This window comes from Triturus cristatus, chromosome 5_2 (assembly GCF_964204655.1).
Source record: "Triturus cristatus chromosome 5_2, aTriCri1.1, whole genome shotgun sequence".
NCBI classification, from domain to species: Eukaryota; Metazoa; Chordata; class Amphibia; order Caudata; family Salamandridae; genus Triturus; species Triturus cristatus.
This window is the reverse complement of record NC_140588.1, coordinates 1,107,731,625-1,107,756,686: the sequence shown is the minus strand read 5'-3', so window position 1 is coordinate 1,107,756,686 and position 25,062 is coordinate 1,107,731,625.

Here is a 25,062-nt window from a genome sequence, read left to right as displayed (position 1 = left end):
CCTTGACAGTTTGGGAACTTGTGCAATTCATACTTAATGCTTCCAACACAGTCAGTGTTGTGCATGTTGTGCATTTCTTTAAAGCAGTTGGGTTTGGCTTTGTCAGCATGTCTCAGACCATTTTTGGAATGATTTCATCCTTTATACATTCCATATGTTCCAGCATTTTTGAAGCCATACCCCTTATGTTATTGTGGTACTTTGGTTCTATTTTTGCTACCCCGCAATGGATGTTTCACCTCAACACCAAATAGTGATAGATCTACCACACACTTGACTGTGTTGTGTATGCATTATAAACATTTTTGGAATTACGTTACTTCAGAAACTGAACTATAATTGGTTTCTGTCCCTTCATCCAGTGTGATTTACCTGCATGCATCCTGTGTCCCACTGTCTATGGTGTCCTTTCAGTGAACACTGTCTCGCAATGCAATTGGTACAGTTACTCTCTTTGGATCATGGATGCTTCAGCTCCTTAGTTCCTGGATCCCAGCTCTTCAAATGAGGGTGCACTGCAGGGTGACATGTCTTTGGATCTTAATAACAAGGTATAAAGTCAAAAAGTACTCCCTTAGGAGTCCAACATCACAACAGAATCACATTTACTGGAATTTCAGATGACACACAGTCCCAAACTTCAACAACAATCAAATATAGTGCCGCAAGGTTACTAACTGTATCACATATTTAAAATAAAAATAATATTACAAAAATCAATACACTCATAATATAATCTGGTCCTTCATGTGCACAGTATGCATTCCACAAAAAGATTTAAAAATATATAATACTGTTTCAGCAAAGTTAAAAGTACATGGCATCAGAACAGAACACAAATAGAGAAGAAAGAAGGGGCCGAGGGGGGGTGATGACCTCATGGACCACCATTGGTCTTCCACCTTAGTTTCATATTTTAAACTATCTAGCAAAACTTGTTTTTTCTATTAAATATCTGCGAGTAAATATATATCATTACCTGAATTTGTTAGATTAACCTATACACCATAATGGTCATCCTTGGATAGAAGAAGGTCTCCATGCTTGGGGGGATGTTGTTGATAATGGGATGCTGGCCTCTATTGAGGACTTTTGAGAGACATATAATATGTTTCCCAGCAGGGTTCAAATCTCTAATGCACTCACATTCCACTTGTCCTGTGTTGGAAAATGGCCTTCTCTATGGGGTTACCCCAATGGATTGCCTTCTTTCTCCCCTTTTTGTGACCTTGTTTTCTTTTGGTTTTAGTACTCTGAACACTTTGCCATTGCTAACCAGTGTTGAACGGCATATGCTCTCTCCCTAAAACATAGTAACATAGCCTCATACACAACTGGCATATTTAATGTACTTATAAGTCCTTAGTAAAGTGTACAATATGTGCCCAGGGCCGTAAATGAAAAGCTACAAGTCGGCATACAGCACTGCTTGTACCACCCACTTAAATAGCCCTCTTACCATGTCACAAGCGGCCTGTCACTGCACATCATGTATGTACAGTTTATACTGCCAGTTTGACATGGTAAGATAAACCTCTTGTGAAGCCTAAACCTTAGCTTTTTATACATATTTACCCCCTAAGGTAAAACCTGGATAAGAAAGACAGCAGCCTGCAATGTATTTAAAAGGCAGGACATGTACATTTATGTTCTACATATCCTGGTAGTGAAAAACTCTCAAAATGGATCTTCAATACTGCAAGGCATATCTCTTCCATAGTATAACATTGGGATTACCTTACTACATCCTTTAAGTGTAATTCATAATTGAGAAGAGGTAGACTTTCAATGTCAGTGTGTCTGGCCTCAAAATCTAAAATCGCAACTGGTAAAGTCAGATTTTAATTGGCATTTTCTTACTTTACTTTATCCATTTGTGCCTGCTGTCTGTCTCTGATGCTTACTAGGAGAGGGTGACAGCTGGACTTTGTGTATTCCCCTAGACAGCCACAAAAAATGCAGCTTAGTTGTGACTTAATAGGTCATCTGGGAAGATCTGAGGGAGATACTAGGCTCAGCCTCAAACTTACACCTGAATAGGATGTGTCCTGTCCCCACAAAAAGGGCTGCAATGACCTTTCTTTGAAGTCTCCCCCACTTCAAAGGCACAACTGGGATTAAGTACTAAACCTCTGCCACTACCACGTCAGTGCACTTCTGAACCTGTGAACAGTCTGCTAAGAAGAAGGTCTGCTGTGCTGCTGAAGGACTGCCACTCTGCTGCCCTGCTGCCTGCTGTTCTCCTGCCTGGGTGAGAAAGACTGGATCTGCATCAGTAGATCCCAGAGTGATTCCAAGGGCTTGCTATCTTACCTCCTAATTTCAAGTCTAAGGGGCATAAACGACTTCCATTTCTCCCTCTCTTATACCTGGGCTCTGCAATGTATGAGTGCCACCTGCCAAGTAGTGCCACCCCAGTTCTAGACCCTTTGAAATGGGCTTAAGGTGTTCGCTCCAGCAGAACGGATGCATCCTGTGCCACGTGAGTAGAATCAACGATTTTGCAGTAACAGTGCTACGCCTTCGAAACAGCCACTTGCTTCACCACCACTGCATGTTGAAAATCAATGTATCACCTCTACTGCATGGAGAAACTCCACGTAAGTCCTGGTCTCAACCATTAAAAGTGGGGATACGTGTATAAAATGGACTGGAAACGCTATCCCTGGAAAACACCGTGGGTGTCCTTTTCCCCAACCTCTTCGTAGTGTGTTCTCCGTGGCACAGCGCTTCACTCTCCTCCCGCGTTCGTACAAGTCCATTTTATACACGTATCCCCACTTTTAATGGTTGAGACCAGGACTTACGTGGAGGCCTGGGTTCCGGGGCTGATTATAAAGCACGAGAACAAGTGCGAAGCTTTCTGTCACATTTAGATTATCACACGGGAGCTCGTGTTACCTCAGTAGCTTAGAGCGGGTGTTGGAATCGGGTAGCGTGGTGCAGAGCGGGCGGGCCAAACTCCGGAGGAAATGTGCAAAGCATCCACGCAGTACACACAGGCGACACACAAGGCACACTACAAAAAGAGACACTACACCAGTTTAGGTAGAAATAACTTTTGTATTGTCAAAACCACTAGGTGTCAGGTAATCTCTACACTGCGCCAACTGGTGCTCGGTTCCAATTTACAGGGGGGAATTATGTACAGGGCAGGGCCAATCGGGCCCCTGCCGGAATCATTGCGATTTACAGATAAAATAATTGTACGTGAGAAATAAAGCTCCCATCCATCCACATTAATCCTGCAATAAAATACATCAGGGCATGACGTGAGACATTAGGCCGGAACACCTGTAACGGAAACCTCACAGCATCACAATAAACATGACCGTCCTGGGCATCCCCTGAGGCAGGAAATTAGGTTAGGCAGAGCATCAATACATCAAACCCTGGCATCTGAAACTAGCGCTGCACAGAACAAATGACTAGCACTTTAAATCCGGCATCTAAACATAGGGCTACGCCTATCAATCTATTAGCGCTTCAAACAGGGCATGGCAAATAAACATAGCGCGTGAAAACAGGCATCAATACATTAAACCCTGGTATCTGAATAGCACTTTAGATCATACCCTTCAACATAGCGCTGCACAGGGCGATGCACTAGCGCGTTAAAACATGTCCTGTAACATAGCGCTTAAACATGGCCTGTAAATATGGCGCCAACCCTGGCATTTAATCATGTTCCTCAGCGTTACAGTAGGTCAGGGCATCCACGGTCGTGATGAGGAAGGGACCCTGGGGCCCCACTCCGGGAGTCGCTTCAAATGCGGCCCCCCAAGGTCCCAAACAGTAACAAGCTCTTGGAGCCCTAAACGAAGCAAGAGGTGGAGGCATTAAACATTGCTAGCCCCTACCCCTGGCACTTGCTCGGAGCCTTTCTGGAGTCACACTGGTGCAGGGGGAAGGGCGGGCACCGACAATGTGCCCCGTCACGCCCACCATCCCCCGCTCCTCAAAAAGGCCCTTTCGTGGGGGGAGCCCGCCCTCCAGGTGCTTTAACTCGATTCCGATGCAGCTGCCCGCTGTCAAGTGGGGCAGCTGAGGACCACCCACACTCAGGCGGTCCCGGGGGGGGAAGGCGAGCACCGATCCTATGCCCCGATGCCTCCCCCAGCCAACGCGGACCAAGGCCCCACTCACTGGCACTTCCCTGACGTCTTCACCCAGGCGGGGGCAGGCGCCGACAATGCGCCTCGAGCCCCTCCTTCCGCCTCTCTGCTACGACCGCGGGGCTCTCTTCAGCGTAGGAGAGCCCCGACCACATCAGCGCTTCTCCGACTTCGCCCGGGCCCCCTCCTGGGACCCGGGACTTCTTCCGCGGGGCTCTCCTCTCCTCACGGGGAGCCCCCAACGTCACTGGGGCACTTCCTCGCCAGGGGGGAAGACGGGGTAGGCTCCCGCTCTCCCCGGGCTTCTTCGTCCGGCGTCCTCCGGCCTTCTTCTCGGGCCTGAGCCCGACAGCCAATCCCGTCGCGGCTTCCCGGGGGCGCGGCCACTGACACGGCCGGCGCCCCGGTTGCCGGGCAACGCCTGCTTGCGTGCCTCAGGCCTAGCGCGGCCTTCGCTGAAGCTGCGGCGGCTCTCCCTGGGCCTCGGGGGCCGCGGCGGTGATTTTGGTCAGTTTCTCTTCGCGGGGGCAATGCGGGGTAGGCTCCCGTTTCTTAATTCAGCGCCAATACGGGGTAGGCTCCCGTGGTCTAACTCCACACACCGCGTGGCGGCACACACACGGGGTAGGCTCCCGATGTCGTGAATAAGCACCGAGGCAGCTGGCACTCGCGCCGACGGCGATATCACGCGGGGTGGGCTCCCGCTGGCCTCCTCAGTAGGCTGGCACACGGGGTAGGCTCCCGATGTGTCTTTCAGCGCCCAGCTCTCCCTGGTCACACGCTCCTCACCTCCTTTGGGCCACGAGGTGTAGCGCTTCGCAGGCGCTAGACGGTCCCACCAGCGTTAGGGGCAGTGTGCAGTCCATTCAAAGATAGCGCTCACCAAACCTAGCGCTCTCCTTCCAGGGGGCTTGTAAATCGCGTTCTCTGGTCCCTGCCCCTGGATTGAGGGTTTCTTGAGGGGGGGAAGTTGCCCGCTCTGCACCACGCTACCCGATTCCAACAGCGGGCAACCTGGGAAAATCACGATTCTATGCAGTTAACTGGAGACAACTCGGCTCAAGAACCAGAGGTTTCAATATTATCAAGGTTCAACCGAACATGCAAGCACAAAGTTGAAGTGTGCCCTTTTTATACATAAAATATACTTTTATCCGACGACTGCTTGCGCAGAAACAGATTTTATTTTTATTTATCGTAATGACAAGGACTCATCGACTCCCTTGTACATGTGGAATCAGAACGTGATGATATAAGGAGCAAATAACTACGGCAACCAACCAGTGCCTACAACAAGAGGGACAGTATTATTGTCTTGATAAAGATGGACCATAAATAGAACCATCGAAACGCGTCAAAGCTATTACAGGACATAATCCGCACTAACGGCTTCATCTTTGAGATACAGTATAGTTTGAGTGTTCCAAAGAGTAGCATTGTTGAATATTTTAACGGATGTGTCAAAATAATGACAAAAATCAATTGTCTGTCTTTGTCTCTCTGTTTAGTTGATTAGAACATAATAGTAACGAGAATAACCTGTCAGGCTGAGTTTGGAATTTTTCCACACATATAGGATTGTACGCTGTGAGTCATAACTGTTCTCCCCGATCAATTTTTGCATACACCATTATGAAAATATTTTTACAGTGTTTTTAATCATATAAAAATAAAATATTCATTTTTAACTATTTTAGTTCATTTGTCTGCTAAATTTGAATGTGTACATGTTCTAACATATGGGCTTCAATTCACATGTTAGTGTATTAATTGGTCTGCATGGGAATCTCCCTTTATACTTAGTATAAGTACCCTATTTCCCCTGGCTTGGCAAGGGGTCCCTCTCATTTTCACTTTTTAAATCTATCTACATACATACAAAAGACTAAACATGTATGTGGTTTTGTGGACTTATCGCACGTATTGATGAAGCACCATACAGTCATGTCTTGGAAGTCCCCACTTGCATCATTGCAATTTCGGAACTGGTCGAAAGATGTAAAGAAATGAACATATGCTGATAATTATGTGTTATCCAGGGTACATATAGAAGATAGAAGAAGTGATCACTTTATAATATGAAGTATGTACTTGGAGAAGTTGGAGAATACAAGTCTCTCCTGAAAATGATATGGAAAGGTTAACATATTTTTGAGTATGGCCATGTAATTAACTAGAAATGTTATCCAATGCCTGATCAACTAAACAGGTTTTGCGTTATCATATGCTGATAGGTCTGCAGGTACACTGCAAAATTCAATACATTCACAAAATTTCTACTGTGAAAAGAATGTGGACACAAACATGCATCACCATGTTGATTACTGGTGTTCCTTCCCCACCTGCCAGCAATAGGGCTCCGAATCCACTCCTGCATTCCCCTCAATAAGGGAATCCCCTGTACTTGCCCTACTTATCCATCTTTGTGGAATACTTTAAAATCCCTAATGACACTGAAAATAGAGTAAGCAGACCATTGGAACCAGGATGGCTGTTCACTTGATATGGAGGTAGCTTTGTGCTTGTGCAAAATTCTTGTCAACAAATATATTGAAAAAAATATTCTTCTGCACTCCCCTGTCTGCACCAACCACCTGAATGAAGACTGCTGTTTATGGTCTAACATTTACTAAAGTCACAGATTATATTGCACAACAAGTATACACATATAGGCATAAAACATTTCAAACAGTATCTACAAACTGCAACTTTTGGTCTACCTGCTCAGGCCTGAGGGACTACCTACCTCAGTGATATCATTGGATTGTGGTTAGGATCTGAATATACCTTCTTGGGTCATGTTTGTGTCTAAATGATGTGACAGTCTTATACAGCCTCAGACATCATTAAAATATAGAACACTCTCTGCATAATGTAAAGCTAACACTCTCCACCTACCCTTCAAATTTCAAGACTCATAATGAAAATATCCAACTAAATATTTGTTCCAAGTCACATCTTGATGTGTTTGCTCATATTTTTGTCTGTGCTGAGTCTCTTGTCATGCTCCCCCAGGATATGGACTCGGATTGCTAAACCCATGATATAGAAAATAAATTTAAAATATACACATATTCACAGTGCCAAGGCAGAAGTGATGACTGGCTTCAAAATGCTCAGACTGCTGATGTAAAGACTTGTGATAAACCACTAACATAACTTACCTCTTGTGCACAGCCCTATAATGCAGAAACCCATACAGCAAAATGGCCACCCCAAAATTCTGAGAATCTAGGGGGTTTTAGAAAAACACTAGTCACAAAAAGCATGGTAACAAATTGCGACAAGTTTTTATACAAACAAGTGGTAGTTTGTGAACTAACCTGTGAACTTGCAGATTGGTTCTCAAAATTATCATACAAACTGGATCACAATACAGCCTTCCACATGAATATTATTGATATTGCTTGCAAATTCCAACTTACTTCCATTGGATGACATCATGGGGATGGTGGCATGCTGGGGTCAGCAGACCACCGGTTCTGTGATTGCATTTAATTAAAGTAAACTTAAATACAAAATACAGCCTGTTCTCCTTAAAGGAAATAAGCTGTGTTTAAAAAAACACATACACTTTTTAAAAAAAATTGTTGTTGCCTACTCCCAAACACACTTTTTATTTTAATTCACAAATGGCAAAGGGTCCCATAGTACATAGAGTATATTTCCAAGGAGACACACAGTGATAGATTCCGGGGCCTCACCTCTCGCCACCACCTCTCAACCTTCGACCCGCAGGTCCATCAGCAGCAGCATTACAAAGACTTCCGCTGTCCAACTCTACTTTCGACCGTGGAGATCTTCCCTTGTATACGCCAATTTAGCTTGCTGCCTCTCCGCATATCAGCCAGACCTCCATGTCTGTTCATAGCAACTGCAGCCTTACAGGTTTCTCACCATCAGAGGCACATGAATGATCATCCCAGAAAACACCATAAGAGCAGTTGTTCGGTCACTAAGATTTATTTTATTTTATTTATTTATTTAGTTTAGAGGTTTTATATAGCGCTGGCTGGACCCAGAGGTATCAGAGAGCTTTACGTGAGAGAGCTAGTTACGGTAAGAGATAAATTACCGCATAAAAGAATAACAAAAATATCAGAGCGCTTAACAAGACTGAGATACTTATGGTAAAACAAAATTACGACATTTACAACATCATGTTAGGATAAACAGCAGGTAAGACCAAGAATAACAAAAGGCTTGAGGTTATACATATCATGTAAACAGATACTCCGAGTAAAGAGTTGAAATACCTATAAGAAATGGAATAGCGAGTTTAAGGCGCAGGTAGAGACCCCCAATATTTATTGAGGAGGTGAATTTTGAGATCTTTTTTAAAGCTGGTATAGGAAGGTTTGCATCGTAGGTCTTTGGGGAGGGCATTCCAGATGTAGGGGGCATTTCTGGAGAAGGAGCAGGATTGGGTGGATTTCTTTTTTACCAGGGGTGGGACAAGGAGATGAGTGTTCATGCTTCTTAGAGATTGAGTGCTGCCCGCTTTGCAGAGTTTATTGGCAAGGTATGGTGGTGAATTTTGATGGAGGACTTTGTGTGTGATGCATGCGTTTTTGTAGGCGGATCTGCCTTCGATGGGAAGCCATTTTAGAGTTTTGAGAGCTGGGGAAATGTGGTTGAACCGTTTACAGTCGGTGATGAGCTTGAGGTTCAGTACAGAATTGAATGGAGCTAGGTGGACCTTGGGGATTCCGGTGAGGATGGCATTGTCGTAATCGATTAGTGAAAGGACCACGGATTGATCCACTAATTTAAAATCTTCAGTTGGGAGAAAGGGTTTTATTTTCTTGAGATGACGGAGAGTGAAGAGGGCTCCTTGAGCTGAATTTTTGATGTGGACATTGAGGTTTAGACTGTTATCGATGGAGATACTAAGAGATTTTACTGAGTTGTACAAGGAGAGAGAGCAGTTGAGGGCATTGAGGTCGGAGATCCAAGTTTGAATGGGGAGAGGGTTGTTTTTGGGGGAGAAGAGGATGATATTGGTTTTTTGGGGGTTAAGTTTGACATGATTAAGGTGGAACCAGGATTGGATTTTAGTGAGGGTGTCATTAAGGTGTATGATGTCAGTGTGGGTTTTGATCTTGAAATAGAGTTGGGTGTCATCGGCATACAGATGGTAGTTGATTCCAGTTTGATTTAAAATGAGGGTGAAGGGTTCCATAAAGAGGTTAAAGAGTGAGGGTGAGAGAACAGATCCCTGTGGAACTCCTAGGTTGACCTGAGTGGGTTTAGAGAGACAGTCATGAATTTTAATTTGTTGGGTTCGATGTTGAAGATAGGAGACAAACCATTTGTAGGTAGCACCATTGAGGCCGAAGCAATCTTTGAGCACATTAAGTAGGGCAGAGTGGTTAACAGGGTCAAAAGCTGCAGAAAGATCAAGGAGGATAAGAAGACATGTCTCACAATTATCAAGGGAGTGTTGGATGTCATCAACAATGTTTAGTATGGCAATTTCAGTGCTGCAGCCTTTTCTGAAGCCTTTCAATGTGTTTGTCTAATTGGATAAAGACACATTTTTCGAGGGCTTTAGAAAGAAGTGGGAGGTTGGTGATGGGGCGGAGGTTGTTTAAGGCATTAGGATCAGCATTAGTGTTTTTGATCATGGTGGAGATTTGACCAAGTTGGAGGGAGCTAGAGACACTTCCCGTAGCAAGGGAGGTGTTGATGATTGTGGCCCAGGATAGGACAATGATGTGCTTTAGGTCTTGGACAAGGTTAGATGGTTTTAGTTTAGTAATAATGCTGTGGACTTCGTGCTCAGTTACAGGGAGGAAATTATGCCCGGAGGCATTGTTTTTTGGTCGTGAGTATGGGAGGTTGGGTACAAAAGGAGTAGGGGTGGGAAGGTGTAGGGGTAGTTTAGGGAGGGAATAGGAGAATGAACATGTGATGAGGGGTTAGGGTGAGGTGAGGTAGGGGGTGAGTATGAGGGGGGACCTAGAGGTATCAGGAGGGTGGAGTGTGAATTAGAGGAGATGTCAGGAGAAAGTAGGGGGTTGGTTGGGATCTGCATTGAGTTTAAGGATCGATCTATTTTAGTGATTTTTTCTGCGAAGAAGTGGGCAAGTTCTTCACATCTAGAGGTTGAGGCCATCGGGTTAGGCGGAGCTGAGGAGATTTGGTGCCGGATAATGTTGAACAGTTCTCTAGGTCTGTTTTTGGCCCGATCGAGTTGTGTACGGAAGAAGGATGCCTTTTCATTAAAAATTAGTTTTTTGTATGTAGATCTAGCTGATTTGAGGTGTGTCAGGTTAGAGTGGGAGCGGTGCTGTCTCCAGGTTCTTTACATTAGTCTTAATGATCATCTTTCGTTGTTAAGTTCAAGGTTAAACCAAGATTTGGAAGGGATGTTTCTTAGAGTTTTAAGTTTAGGAGGGGCCAATTGATCTAGGACATCTGTGATGGCTTTATTGAAGTGATCAGTAAGCTCATTTACGTTTTGTGAGAGATGAGTGAGGAGCAGTTAAGCTTGTAGTTTGGACTCAAGTTCGCCAGGAGGGATACGTTTTAGATTTCAGGTCCATTTGATAGGTTTAATTTGTTTCGAGTTGAGGGGAGGCGGCGTGATGGAACTGGTAAACAGTATGAGGTGGTGTTCAGACCAGTCAATGGGAATGATGTTGGTCAGGAAGGCTAAGGCATTGATGGTAATGATGGCATCCAGGATGGCTCCTTTGGTGTGGGTCCCGGTGTGGGACCCACACCGGGACCCTTTGGTGTGGGACCCGGCAGCAAGAGGCTGTGTAGGCATTTCACGGGTGAAGAGCAGCAAGGGCGGTGTGCCATTTTGCTCCCACCCCCCTCCCGGGATCCATGAGGCTTCTAACGGACTGGCCTCTCTAGTAAACTCGTTCCTCTCCCCATAATTAATTAATTTATCTGGCGGAGTTTACACTACTCAGTGTTTTTTTGATTTTCACACAAACAGCCCACGGTAGGGTGGACCTTAGTGTGTTCACACCACCGGGGCTACGCACATCCCCCTCTGGTCCTGAAGAATTCCCGATTAACACTCCTAGAGGCAGAAACATGTTGACCGCCACGGAGTGAACCAGGTCTTTTATTTTTTTGACCCACACTCCTTTTTACTCCTTTCCAATTAAGCAAAATTATTAAAGTTTCTTTTTGACTTGATTGGATATTTTAAATTCACTTTCCCCACACAACAAACCCCGCTCCGCAGTAACCTGGCGTCGCAGCACACTGGGATGACACTCGGTCGTCCCAGTGGAAGCCCAATGATGAAGCATGTCACCAACCAGGTTGGCGAGTGAGGGCTTTTTTATACCCACTGGGTATTGTTCCATAGTGGCCAAACTTGCTTTCCCTGAACATAACGGTTCACAGGGAATCTGTGGCTCTGTGCTCTTTTGATTAATGTACTGCATTAACTAGAGTGCCCTTTGTTTTGAATTATTGTACACTGGCTTTGTTGATTCTGGATAATCTACTGAGGGGACTAGCCGTGTTGATCCCTTCCTCTCCTGTTGATTTTTGATGGTGGGTGGAGGACTGACAAAGTTGCTTGAGGTCATGGATCTCAAGAAGGTTGGTGAAGAGGGTGGTAGTGGGATCATTGGTATCGTTTAAGTGGAGGTTGAGGTCTCCAAGGAAGAGCTGTTTTGAGTTGGATAATGAGGATTATGTAATCAAGTCAGAAAGTTCATTAATAAAGGGGTGTGGATCACCAGGAGGGTGGTAGATGGAGTGTAAACGAATAGAGTGGGCGCCTATAATTTTAAGTTCAGCTTCAAGGTATTTGAAGGTGGAGTGGCCAGAGTTGTTAACAAGGAGAGGCTGAAGTTTATTTTTGAAGATTATGGCCAATCCACCTCCTATTCTGTCAGGTCTGTCTATTCTGAGGTTAGAGTATCCGGGGGGTGAGTAGATCAAGCATGTTCGTTGAGTGTTCATTGAGCCAAGTTTCCGTGAGGAATGTGATGTCAATAGATTCACTAAGGATAGATTTGGAGATTTCAGTGATGTGTCGAGCGGTGGATCGGCAGTTAACAAGCATGCAGTAGAGTGGATTGGGGTTATTTTGGGAGGGAGGGGAGGAGTGGATGGAGGTGAGTTGAGGAGGGGATCTGGGTGAGGGGGAATGGAGGGAATTCTGTTGGTCCCTAGAATGACAGGGATGTAGAAGTAGTAGGGAGGTGGGTTGTTAACTGAAGTACTAGGATGGTAGGAATTGCATGGGTCAGAGAGGTTGGATGGGAAGAGGTGGTTCGAGGTGCGGCGAGGCCTAGACAAACGGTTGTGGAGTGGGGAAGCGATTGAAGTTGGCGGGAATTTTGCGGTTCGGGTGGTGGGCATTTGCAAGCAAGAGTCGGGTTCCTGAGCTGAGGGATTTAACATCTTCTCTAAGTTGGGGGAGTTTATTTGTCAATAAAGAGAGGTCGTGTTCGATGTTGTGTAGGGTCAGGGTTATAGGGGAGTGGGGGATCTCTAAGGGGGAGGATGAGGGTGAGATGGAGTGGATAGTGTTTGTTGTAGACAGGGGCCATTGTGTGTAAGGTGTGTGAGGTCAATGGTGTTGGAATGAGTAGAGTTAAGGCAATTAGGCATGGGTGGTTGCATGATGGAAGACAAAAGATTTGTGAACTCGGAATGTGGATATAGATGATATAAGGGCATAAAGAGTGTGAAGTAGGACTGTCTAAGGGATTAACGGTGGAGACAAATTTGGTGGTTGTGAAGGAGGGTGAGGAGAGGGTAAAGGTGGGGCCAGAGGTGGTATGATAGGAGAACTAGGGTGGAAGGGTAGGGATTCAGGCTGTGGCATGCAGGAGGGAGGAGGGAAGGGTTAGGTATTTTAGAAGAGGTTGAGGGGGACAGATTGTTGGAGAATGTAAGTGGTAGGGAGAGGGGGTGTGCAGTGGGGATGTCAGGAAGAGGGGGGATCATTGGAGGGAGAGAAAGTTTGGGTGACGGTGGGTGGTAGATGGCATTGGCTGTAGAGATGACAGGGGAGGGGGAGTGGGGAATATGAGTTTGGAATATGCTGTTGGTAGGAGTAAGGACAGGGGAGAGGGAGAGAGGGGTAGGGGGAAAGGGAGAGAGCGGGGTGTGTTGACGATTGGGTATTCAGAGGATTAGGGTTCATTTTGTCTAGGTGGAGAGACAAGGTGTTGAAGTGGACCTCAAAGATGGTGAGGTATGATTTGGTGGCTTGTATGAGGATGTTACCCGTTTTGAAGATGGAGATGTCGATTTCACCTGGAAATATTGGGGCGGGAGTAGTGGATAATTTAAATCCATAGGGAATTTTGATTGAGTGAGTGACAGGGAGCTGAGACAGGAAAATGCTTTTCCATTTGGAGGGGCATTTGAAATAGAAGATGTAGTTTGTTTTTATTAGGGTAAGAGAGGCTGAAATAGTTATCAACAATAAGTGTTTCAGGGTTACGAATAAGTAGTTTATGTTTGAAGTTTTTCTTAGCGTTTTTAGACAGATTGGGGGGGGTAAAGGATGGTCCAGGAGTTAGGGCCATGTCTGGAGAGAGTGTAGTCATGGGGGATGTGTGAGTGATAAGAGGGGGGCATGTTGGGACGGGGCTGAGAAGTGGAGAGTTAGAGGAAGGTCATGAGGTGAAGTGTGAAACATGTGGGGTACAACCCCCCAGTAGTATTATTTTGTGAAAAGCAATCATGGATAAAGCTGAATCATCCCTTTATTCATACGAAAGTGGAAATGTTGTGCTACCTTGCCTAAAATAGAGGTCTTTAGAATTTTCCAAAATTTTCAAAATACAATCTATCTTGGAGTCTTAATCCCAATGTCGCAGTTCATTGAATCAACAAATAACTGTTTAAGAAATTATACAGCAACATTCCAGTTCAAATTATTGCAAGTAAAAGAAGGTTGGAACAAAAATAAAATTAATTAAATCTATTGATAAGTCACAAACGGAAGCTACAATCCCTCTGTATGACTACGGGGACATTAATACAATAGAATTAATATATAGTGGTGATCTACAGTGTGAGAGGAGTGGGCAATAATGGTAAGAGATTACCTGATGATCCCTGATTTAAAAGTAACAAACAATAGCAACCGCTAATACACTTGTGCCCCAATGAAAATATAGGTGCACTCTGGTGAATAAGGGGAGTATATACCCACTCAGGGGAGTGTTGCCTGAAAAAGTGAAATATACATGTTAACATTGAACTTGGATAGTTCAGGTAGATACACAGATGGGATCGTAAATTTATAGAAACCGAATCCTGAGTAAACAGAAGGTGCCTGAAGCAAAGCATGTAGAACTGATGTAATGCTAATCAGCAGAGCAGGCTCCAAAAAATGGCAGCCTGCCTCGTGGAGTTATGGCTCCGTTAAGCAGTTTGACACTCCAGTAGTAGGAACAGTCACTGTCAATGAAGAAGAGCTGAGATGTATCTATAGGGGGCAGATTGTTTGAGGAGGCACAGCAATTACACATCAAGTGCTTAGAACTCCTGATCGGATCTGTTGTGATCAAATACATCATCAGAGACAAGATATCCTGCTGTAGCCTGATGCTGATTGACAGCATTTTGGCAGTACAATACGTCAACTGGTTGGGCAGTACTCTCTCAAAGACCCTTTCAGATCTGGCAATGGACTTTTGGCGCAACTGCCTGCAGACACAGAATACGACAGACTGGGACTCCAGGAGCTTCAAGGACAGCAGTGATTGGCTTCTGGATCGCATGATATTCCTGGCCCTCATGGACAGATGGGGTCCATGAAAATTAGACCTCTGTGAATTCAGAGTGAATCATCAGTTATCGCAAAACGTGAGTTGACATCCTCCCCTGGAGGCACTGGTAGTGGACGTTTTCCCCCAGGATTAGTCAAGGAACCAACCCTATGCTTTTCCACCATTCATGATGATTCCCAGAGTAGCGACTCAGGTCACATGGCAGATCGCATCGCTGGTATTAGTATCTACGATCTGGGAGTCATAAGCGTGGTTCCAGAAACTGATTGAATTATCATGAGATCTCCCAATAGACCTGCACTCACATTTTCCTTCATTCCTTCAGGGCCCTCGGGGCTGTCTGCATCCACTGGTTCTGCAGGGATACCTCACCCTCCGGCAGGAAGAGCTTCCCATGATGCTGGAAAAACAATCACCTTTCAAAAAAGGCTGAAGACGCTATCCAGCAGGTATGGGATATGTAAGTAATTTATTGTTCAGTTAATTAAAACTCACGATTTAAAACAACTAGAGCATTAAAAATACATAAAATGATCCTTATCTTAAAATTTTACCTTGAAGTTTTTTAAAGTACAATCTTTCATATTGAGCTTGTTAGTATTATACTATAAGTATCAAGTCATATCAAGTCCCGGCATGGGCTATGGGCATCATCAAGAGATAGTGCTAGGCTTGGAGACAATAATATTGTTGGTGTTTGGAGAGACATCTGGATCCCTTAGCAAGGGGTGTTGCAAGGTTTAAGCCAAACAAACCATGTTTACGGGAGTGAGCACAAGCACGTTGTCACTGGCTAGCGGTGGTAAAGTGCACAGAGTCCTAAAGCCAACAAAGCACCACAAATGGAGGTAAGTAGGCAAAATGTTTGACGGAAACCCACTCTGAGGTTGAAGGTCTAACAGTTGCTGTCCTTAGATAAATCTGGCCCTAATGGCAGGCATATGATTGTTTGATGCAGCACAACACAGCAAGAAAGATTTGCTGCGCTGTGCTGCATCAAATGGAAAGGGCATATATATGGCACATTCCTGCACTCTGAATGTGCAGGCAGACTATCACTAGTGCCAACCTAATCCTGATTCTTATTGGCATTTTTCTCTTTTTCCTTCAGAAAGAGCAAAAAACAAGGATAAATACAGATATTTATCCTTGTTGTGCCTCTGTAAGGAAGACACATACTTGTAATGCATTCCCAGGTTTAAAGTCTTGGTAGATCTGGGAATGAGCCAACATACATGGGTAGGTGTGTGGGAGTAACGCAAATCTCCTATTGAATTTACAAATGAGGTTGGATTCAGGGAATCATTCTGGGAGGAGTTAGCTTTTGGTATTTTTTACATTATGATTAGTAAAATGCTATGTTTAGGCATTCTTGTCCTGATATTCATCAGGCAGTGGATAAGCAATAAACAAGGAAGGGTTCTCTGCCAGTGCCTCAGGCAGTGGTGTGCATATGTTAGTTGGAAGAATTCCTTGGCACAAAAGTATCACACTAGGCAAAGCTATCCAGGAGAGGGAGGTTGGGTGATAGTCCACTCCCAATGTTACACAATCTCCCACAATACAAGAGATAGTTTTCTGTACCATGTCCTCCCCAAGATACTCCAGAACTTGTTTTCCACCGATCAGCACCTGGACCCTCTCCTTTCCAATCTAATTTGCCTTTTTTGATCTGTTTTCAATTAGTACTAGAGCTTCATGTTTAAATCTCTGTGGAGCATCACTGGGTAACATTAGCAATGTTGGATAAGTTGTGGTAGTTATCACAGTGCTGTTATTATCACCTTCTAGCCCTATAGTTGCTGCTGATATGGCCTCTCCACAATGTATACCTCCCCCAGGGACATCCAAAGTGCTGTTAAATTGGAAAATAACTGAGGGTGAAACATAATCAAGTAAAGTCTCCAGACCATGTTCATCTTCCCATGTGTGCCAGCCCACATTAAAAAAGGATCAGTTGTAACACTGCACACTTGCATAATAATATTTTTTTACTTTTCTCTGTCATATGCTGCTAATTTCTCCAGATGTACCCACTGCCCCTTTTGTAAGATTTGGACCTAGGCAATTGGCCAGAACTAAACAGTGTGGAATGTTCTTACAGCGAGCAACATTGTTAGTCATACTGGTCATATGCCCATGACTATATGGAACACTAGTTCTGGTGCTTGCAGCCACTCCTAGAGTTCATCATGCTAAATGACAGAAGTGACAATAATTTGTTAGATATGCTTAAAGCTCTCCTGGGGATCAAAGTGCGTCCACTGGTATTTGTAATAGTCCTATCTACAAAAATGACAATTGTAAAGTTTCTTAACAGAGGCTTACAAGAATGCAGTCTGGAAGATGAACGCGATCACTTTCAACAGGGAGGATGAACTGGGGCTCTGCCAGAGTCAACACTTTAAAATGTTGTGCAGAGGGAACAGGGAATAAGAGAGCACTGAGAGTGCAAATCAACTCTCCACCTGCAGTCTCTATGTGCAAGGGCCTACCACACACTTCTTCTTGCCACCAACATCTCACCACTACCTTCTTTCAACAGATCTGTTCCAGTAGGATAACAGAAGGGTTCTAGAACTGGACCAAAACAGGGTTTACCAAGGCTGCCACATGAGTAGATTAAAGAGATGCACCTAGCAAGGTCCCTTCCTCCTCCCTGGCCTCCCACTCACACTCGCTCTTGGGCCTTCCACTCATCTGACGCATCACTCGTCCGTGGGCACAACACCTATCTCACACTTTGAGACCCAGACTTGCTGACTGCTCACTGACTGGCCTCCTGTACCGGATGTCAAACAGTTAGAATCAGGAAGTGATTGAAGAGCAATGGCAGCAGTCATTGAGGGACTGTAGCAGTAGAAAGATGCTATCTGGGGCAAGGGGCCTGTAGCAGAGCAGAATTGAAGGGGGCCACCAAAGGTTTTGAATCATGTATCTACTTGCTGCACACACAACCTTCCCCCTACCAGTCAGTTAGTTCCATTTCAGATTGGGTTATCAGGGTCTCCAATATCCAATCATCTTGGCACATCTCCAGCTCCAGACCCATCGAAAGGGAGCAGACAGAACAAGTAGTCCAGATTTGCTCCAAAGCCACCTCAACGCAGGGCAGCAGTGGTGGAGATAGTGATTAACGGTACTGGGAGATTGAAAACTAGGAAGTACTATGAGAGCAAGCCACACTAGCTACTCGGCTGGCCACTCAGTGTTCAACCCACCATCAGGGGTGTGCCTAACATATGTCTTCCTGGACTTAACCCCTACAACAACTATCAAGCAGATGGTGAGCATGAGAGTGATCAGAACAATAAGATGGCACAGTTTGTGGCAATACTCGATCTTAGCACTGATCTCTACCTTCATCGACATTTACCCCTACTGTCTGTGATTGCCTCTGCCGAGCTGGGCACACTTCCTTTGCCGACTCTGAAACCTCAAATGTCCATTCTCTTGCTTGTCTGTTCAACTGACTCCCTGCTAGCTGTGTCTCCACCCTTCCCTGCGTCATCCATCGAGTCCTCAGGCAGGGTCTGAAAAACAAGGTCACATTGTCCTAACCGTAGTGTTAAAAAGGAATCTGATGTATTTGTCGACGCAAAATGATATCACGTCCTTGTTGAAAGACTCACCCATGGTGAACCCCATGTTAACCTCGATTCACAAATATGTAGTTAAACAGGCCCTCAGACCAAGGCCTAGAATTGTTCATAGAGATGGGGGTAATGGGTCCGGAGCTTAGCGGTCCTGTAATAATAGAGCTGATCTGGTGTGGTTCACTCGTTCATGACAATGGGAGACAATTTCTCCATTACTGGTACAGAATTGTCGATGTGCCAGAATGAGTAAGACAAATCACTTGTTCTCTGGAACAAATTCCAATTTATTTGGTAGTGTTTAGAGACAAAGGAAAAACATTTTACAGCCAACACGTGTTTTGTCCCTCATGCTGGCCATCTGGCCTGGAACTTCCTGAGGGCTGTACAGTTAAGACAAGTGTATAGTGAATATATAGTGAATACATCATAGAGGTTCCACAGTAAAAGTCGTGCAAAAGTGGAGGGTATGTAAGTAGGTCCAACCCAGTTGGGTGGTGGATGAAGGGTTTTCACAAAAAGAAAGAAAATAGGGAAAGAAAAAGAAGGTGAGGGGGAGGAATTGGCAAAAAGAGGAAGTTATCCTAAGGGAAGGGAAGAGGCAAAGTGAAGATATCAGAGTAAAGAGGAGTAAGAAAACCGAAAGAAGAAAAGAAAAGAACAAGAAAAACCTAAAGGGCATCAGTGATTACACATTTGTTAATGCTGTTTAGTGCATAATAAGAAACAGAATAGGTGTGGTAAGAAAACGGCATGGCGACAGATAATAAGGCTGTAAGTAATTTACAAATGTTGGGAAAGGAGAAGAAGGGGAAATGGGGAAAAAAGGGAGGAACAAGGAAGGGCACGAATAATGTAGCAAGTACAAATATAAGGTGAGTATGTGGAGATATACATTTCCAAAGGTCAGGTCCATCACGGTTATCATAAAGGTCATCATGAGGCATTGGTGTCATGTGAGACATCATAATACATAAGGAGTCCGGAGTACATGGATCAGGGTTCCAAGGATGGGTGAGCAAGTAGAGGAAGAAATTAGGAGCAACAGGTTTGCATACGTGGAGGCTGGTGAAATGTTGCAATTTTAAACAAGGGCCAGATCTTCAGTCCTATATGGCTTAGCTTTAGGTTGTCTGGCCATGGTGCTCTAGGGAATCACAGACTACTGTGTTGGAATAAATGTCTATGGCCTGCGTGGGTGCTATCAGATAACGTGGTATTGAAACTCCTCCTTTGAGCGGTTAGGGTGGGTTTGAGCGTATAGGATAACCCATGTGAAAACAGGGGAGAGAAATCACGTGCCCAAAAATACGCTTACTCTTGAGTATCAGATAAAGGGTTAGGAATACAGTAAGATCCTTTCCCTGTGTGGTATTAATTGTCAATCCTAAAAGGGGGAGAGAAAGCAGGAGAGGAAACAATCAAATATTAGTAGGGCATCGTGGAGATCGAGACTGGTTTCTCAACAACTTATGAGCCACAATTCAAGCTCAGCTCGAGCTTGAGAAACGGCATGTATTGTCACTTACTTAAGATGTGAAGAGTAAGTGTCTGCTATTTGCAACAATCCATCGACTTGGGCAAGTTGCCCAGGGATCATTGTGCTTAAGAAGATATGCGACCCACGGTCCTTCCAGATCTGGGTTGTGGGTCATAATGTAGGAGGAGCACCATCTTTAAGTGGTATTGGCTCTCACAGACCCACATGCACCTAAAGATAGGTTCCAGAAGAGCTCTGGATAAAGACAATTTGGTAGAGAATTTTATAAGTGAACAGGAAGTTTGGACAAATTGAATATAAATGTAGTCAGGTGGACGGTAGTGCTGGACAGCTAGGTTGCGTGGCATAGAGGAGGCTAGCTGCAACTAGTATTAGAAAGACTGGACCGAAGGCAAGTACCGTGAAGGCACCACAATTGATATTTGGGGTTAGTTAGAGGGTAAAAACCTATGCTGCAAGATATACTTGTAAAGGAGAGGTGTGCTGCGATCAAGAAAGAAAGAAAGAAAGAAAGAAAGGAAAAGGATGTAAGGTTCTCTAATGTGTACATAGTGCATCACAACAATTTCTACATATACTTTAAAATGGCATTCAGGGGTTGCACTGGCTGTGCAATGAACTAGGAAGGGTCCAGCAGCCCAGAGATAGAAGGGCATACCCCTTGCAATTTGAAACAGTCCTAGTTGCAGAAGTTAAATGAACGTGAGTAATCAGGCCAAGGTTATGTCAGTGGGGTTGATAGAAGGAGGAAAAAGGCCCCTGATCTGTGGCGGGCCCCTCTGTACAGTGTACTTCAGTGAGTGGTATTCCAGACAAAAGGTGGATCAATCGTAATTGTGGATTGGTTTCACTCATCACCCAACCACACATGCATTTCAGCATCTTTGTTCAGTCCTTGTTTCACAGTATTAAATTAGAGAATTAGTTCACTCTCTCTCGTCTAGTCTGAGTTCCCTGTTCCATCCTCTTTTCAGGGGGTGGACCACCTCAATACCATAAAAGGTGAAACTTTTCTTGGGAGAGTGAGGACTGTTTAAATGATCTGTTAGCGGGTGGCTCGTGTTGATATTTCTATAGTGTTCCTGTATTCTTATACTCAATGGTCGAATCATACTTCCTATGTACGGGCGATTGCATGGGCAGAAAATCACATAGATGGTAAACTTGCTGTTGCAATCAATCCATTCTTTGATATTAATTTGTGTATTCGGTGGCATGGGTATAGATTTAGTTTTGTTGACCCCTAGATTGCAAATGTTACAGTTATGGCACGTGTGGAAGCCTGCTGGTCTGTCACAAACAAGTTGTCTTTTTCCTGTTATCCACTAATTTTGATTTGCACAGTGGTATTTTCAGATTGTGAAGCTGTTGATAGGCCCTCTCTGGTTAGATGTAAGAGTATTTGAGTGTCTATATTCATTTCAAGAGGTTTCTTAAATCTAGGAATGCTTGATATTCAAAATAATATTAGAATGTACACTCTTCTCTCACGGTAATAGACCATACTTAAGGACTGGAATCATCTGAGGGTCTTATACTTTACTGGAAACCATTACATTCACAGAACTATTGCTTGTCACAATAATAGACAATTTCCCACCAGGGCTTTCACATTTGTGAGCCTCTCCGGGAGGAAACGTTCAATGTCGTTCAACCCTGTCCTCCTGAATAAGTCAGATCTAACCAAACAAATGAAAAAATACGTTATGCCTTGCAATGCCTTTCACAAATAATTAGTGGGAAATATATTGCTTCTTAAGTTGATTTAGGTTTTAATGAGGTGTAAATGTGTCCCAGTGAAAGAAAGATTAGAAGTTGATAGCAGAAAAGCTAAACAATGTCATGAAGAAACAGGATCGATTTTCTCATTACATTTGACCAAAGCACTAAGGGGACATATTTATGTATTACTTACATACCATTGTGAGAGTTAAACAGTGCTTCTAGAAAATTATGAGTAAAACAGATAAACTCCTAGCAGCTAGATTTTGCATCAGTAACATGAAGACTCAGAGGGATAATGTTCTAGTATGAAAGGACCCAATTACAAATTCTGAAAAAGGAAAACACCAGGATTCCAAAGCCTTTTTTCAGACTTTTAAGGTAGGTAGGATATTTCTTTCAAGGACATATCCTTACATATGCTGGCATAAATGGGCAATTTGTGCGGCAGTAGCAGGTGAGGGTTATAAGAGATCTTAACACGGCTCATGCCCTTGATGGCTTTGCCACTACGTTTTAGTTGTCACGGATGATCTCGCCATCCTTACACATACAAAAGTCAAACTGCAGGATCCATGTGATTTGTTACTCCTACTTCTTAAAATATTTTAGGTCTCAAGATTTGTAGGAAAATACTTGGAAATCCTCTATCAACTCAAGGATAGATTAGATAAGCTAAGATTCATAAAAACTGATTAGCATTTGAAACAGTCTCCATCAGTATACTTTCATGTGATGCTGAGAAAACATTCTGATGGTATTTTCAGTAGACCCTCTTTTTCCACATTATGCTGTCCTCTCCTTGGAACCCCCACTACTGAATATAATAAAGCCCTAGAGATTAAGGAAAGTCCAGAAGATAACTGATCTTAGGAAGGAAATCACACACAATGAACATATTTGCAGATTACATTAATTTATCATAGGGTGTCACATAAAGGGCTGATTATGAGAGTCAAATGGTTTTTGGAAGAGTATGGAATAGGTATGTCAGTCTTGGCAATCAAAACGATTGAGCATCTGGTTATACTAATGCATTATAGTGCTTTAGGAAGCAACCTCCGCCATTCCATAGGTAGAGATAAGATAATATACACAACAGTTACCATAATATACACACCACTGATGATTCAGGACTTGTATGGGCATCTTTAATTTCAGATATCCAAAAGAACCTGGCTAGAGGCTAACTTCCATTTGTATTTAAGGTTGCAATTATGTCTAAACTAAATATTAACTTATTTCTAAGAATTCCGCATTTATTTCAATATCTCCTATAACTGCAATTTAATAACCTTCCAACACCTTTATAAAAAACCTAGAAGCTCAAGCACATTGATGCAATGAAAGGAGAGAGACGTCTAAGTCTGCCAACTAAACTATGTTCATAACGTGGACCGATGAGAGTAGCATATGCATGGTCACTTATGGCAACCTAAGCACTGCCCCATTTGAACCATTCCTTAAAAATCACATGTTGCCACTAGCATACACTGCCCCCATGTGAAACAATTCTTTAAAGATTGATATGGGAGACCTAAAGTAGCCTGTGTGTGAGAAGTGTTACGTCACCTCATGGAGATTTTGGATAACCTGACAAGCATTCCCAGTATCATTCATCAGCTTTCTGTTGCTCTTTGTTAATTGCACATCACAACCCTTATGTCATACTGGGAGTGTGGGGATCACTACTCATTGTGGAAGGAAGATGAGTGCTATATCCGGATTAATCTCGTCCAGCAGAGGAAAATTAAAATATTTGATTTGTGAAAAAGGGATTTTTGTTATTAATGCAATTGAGAGAATGTGTTATCTTCAACCCTGATGGCTGATGGTAGATAAATGACATCCTTTGACAAAAAAGTAAGTCTTTGGATTTCACTAAGGATCTTCTTTCTAACATACATCTGATCTTCTCTGGAGCACAAACCCTCTCAATGCTGCCTTTTATGAGAAAAAGCACAAAAGTGGACAGCATGATAAGATCAGTGTCATTAATTATAGAAGGACCTCCCAACAGTGACATGCAGGGTACAAAATCATGAAACAATTTTTTTTAAAAGCAGGTAGAACACATATTCCCTAAACTTGATCTATTTGATATGATGGAATGTGCAAAATCACTTTGTTTTTGCCTTGAAAAAAAATGCATTTCCAAGCACACAACAATCTAGCCAAAGGAGTATTATCTCAAATGAAACAACTGTGAGGAATGAAACATTTTCTTCAACCGAAGAACTTCAAACAGGTAGTTTAATTTATAGTCGTCTAAAGATTATTTGATGAAAATGTAATTCTAACAGGGCCCTCTAAAATTCATCTTGCTCTTGTAAAAGTAACCCTCCACTCCACAGCTAGAATTGCATAGGATTCAGGTAAATACAATCACATCACCCCTATTTTGCTTTGACTAAACTGGTTCCCGAAACTGGCTTGCATCATGCACAAATTTCTTCACATGAAACCCCCAATTCAGCCTGAGAAATTTCAGGAGTTCAAGACCTCTTTCAGTGCTCTGACAACCTCCAAAGTTAATTCTCTCTCTAACAAAGAAAAAGAACACTCAAGCAAGCCTTCTCAGTGTATGCTCTAAGGCTGAGAAGCAATGTTCATCAATCGGATCCACTTCATCTCTCGAATTCTTCAAAATTGGGATGAAAACTCTACTCTACTATCAATTCCTCCTTAACAGCCCTGTTTTCTTCTCATAATAGCTAATTCTGGCTTTAAATCGAATTAGGAAGTGATGGAATGGTATCTATATTAATTATTCCCCAACAGGTTTGCAGATGTAGATAAGATTGCCATCCTATCTTTCATTCCAATGATTGAGGGGACTGTTCTTTTTCTTTACATATAACATGGATGTTCCTGCACACTGACAAACTTACTAATCTCATATCCCCACATTAACCCTCCGTGTGAAACATATCTAAGACCATCCCTCTGTATCCTGTAACAGATCATACACCACCCTTTCTATTTACCCCTACACTATAACATAAATAATATTTGCCTCTAACTGTTTGGATAACCTGAATATATTTGGATATGAATCGCACATTCGGTCACACATTTGTACACAGTATTGCAGCTCTCACTCCCTTTGAGTGTTGATTCTGAGCTATGTAAACACACTCAATAAAATATATGAATATTTTTTTTTGTATGCAAATCTTGACAAATTAACAGCCTCAATGTCATTGGTCATGAAAAAAGAAACATAGCTTGCCACTGCTGATGATTTTGCAATGAACAACATTTAGAGAACACAAGAAACCAAATTGCTACTCTCACTTTATTCGAGCATCTCATGCTATGTTTTATGTCGTCAACACTAAAAGTGTAGCTCCCTATTTCAGAGCAGTTGCTTAATAACTTTTCATTCTCCTCCAGAG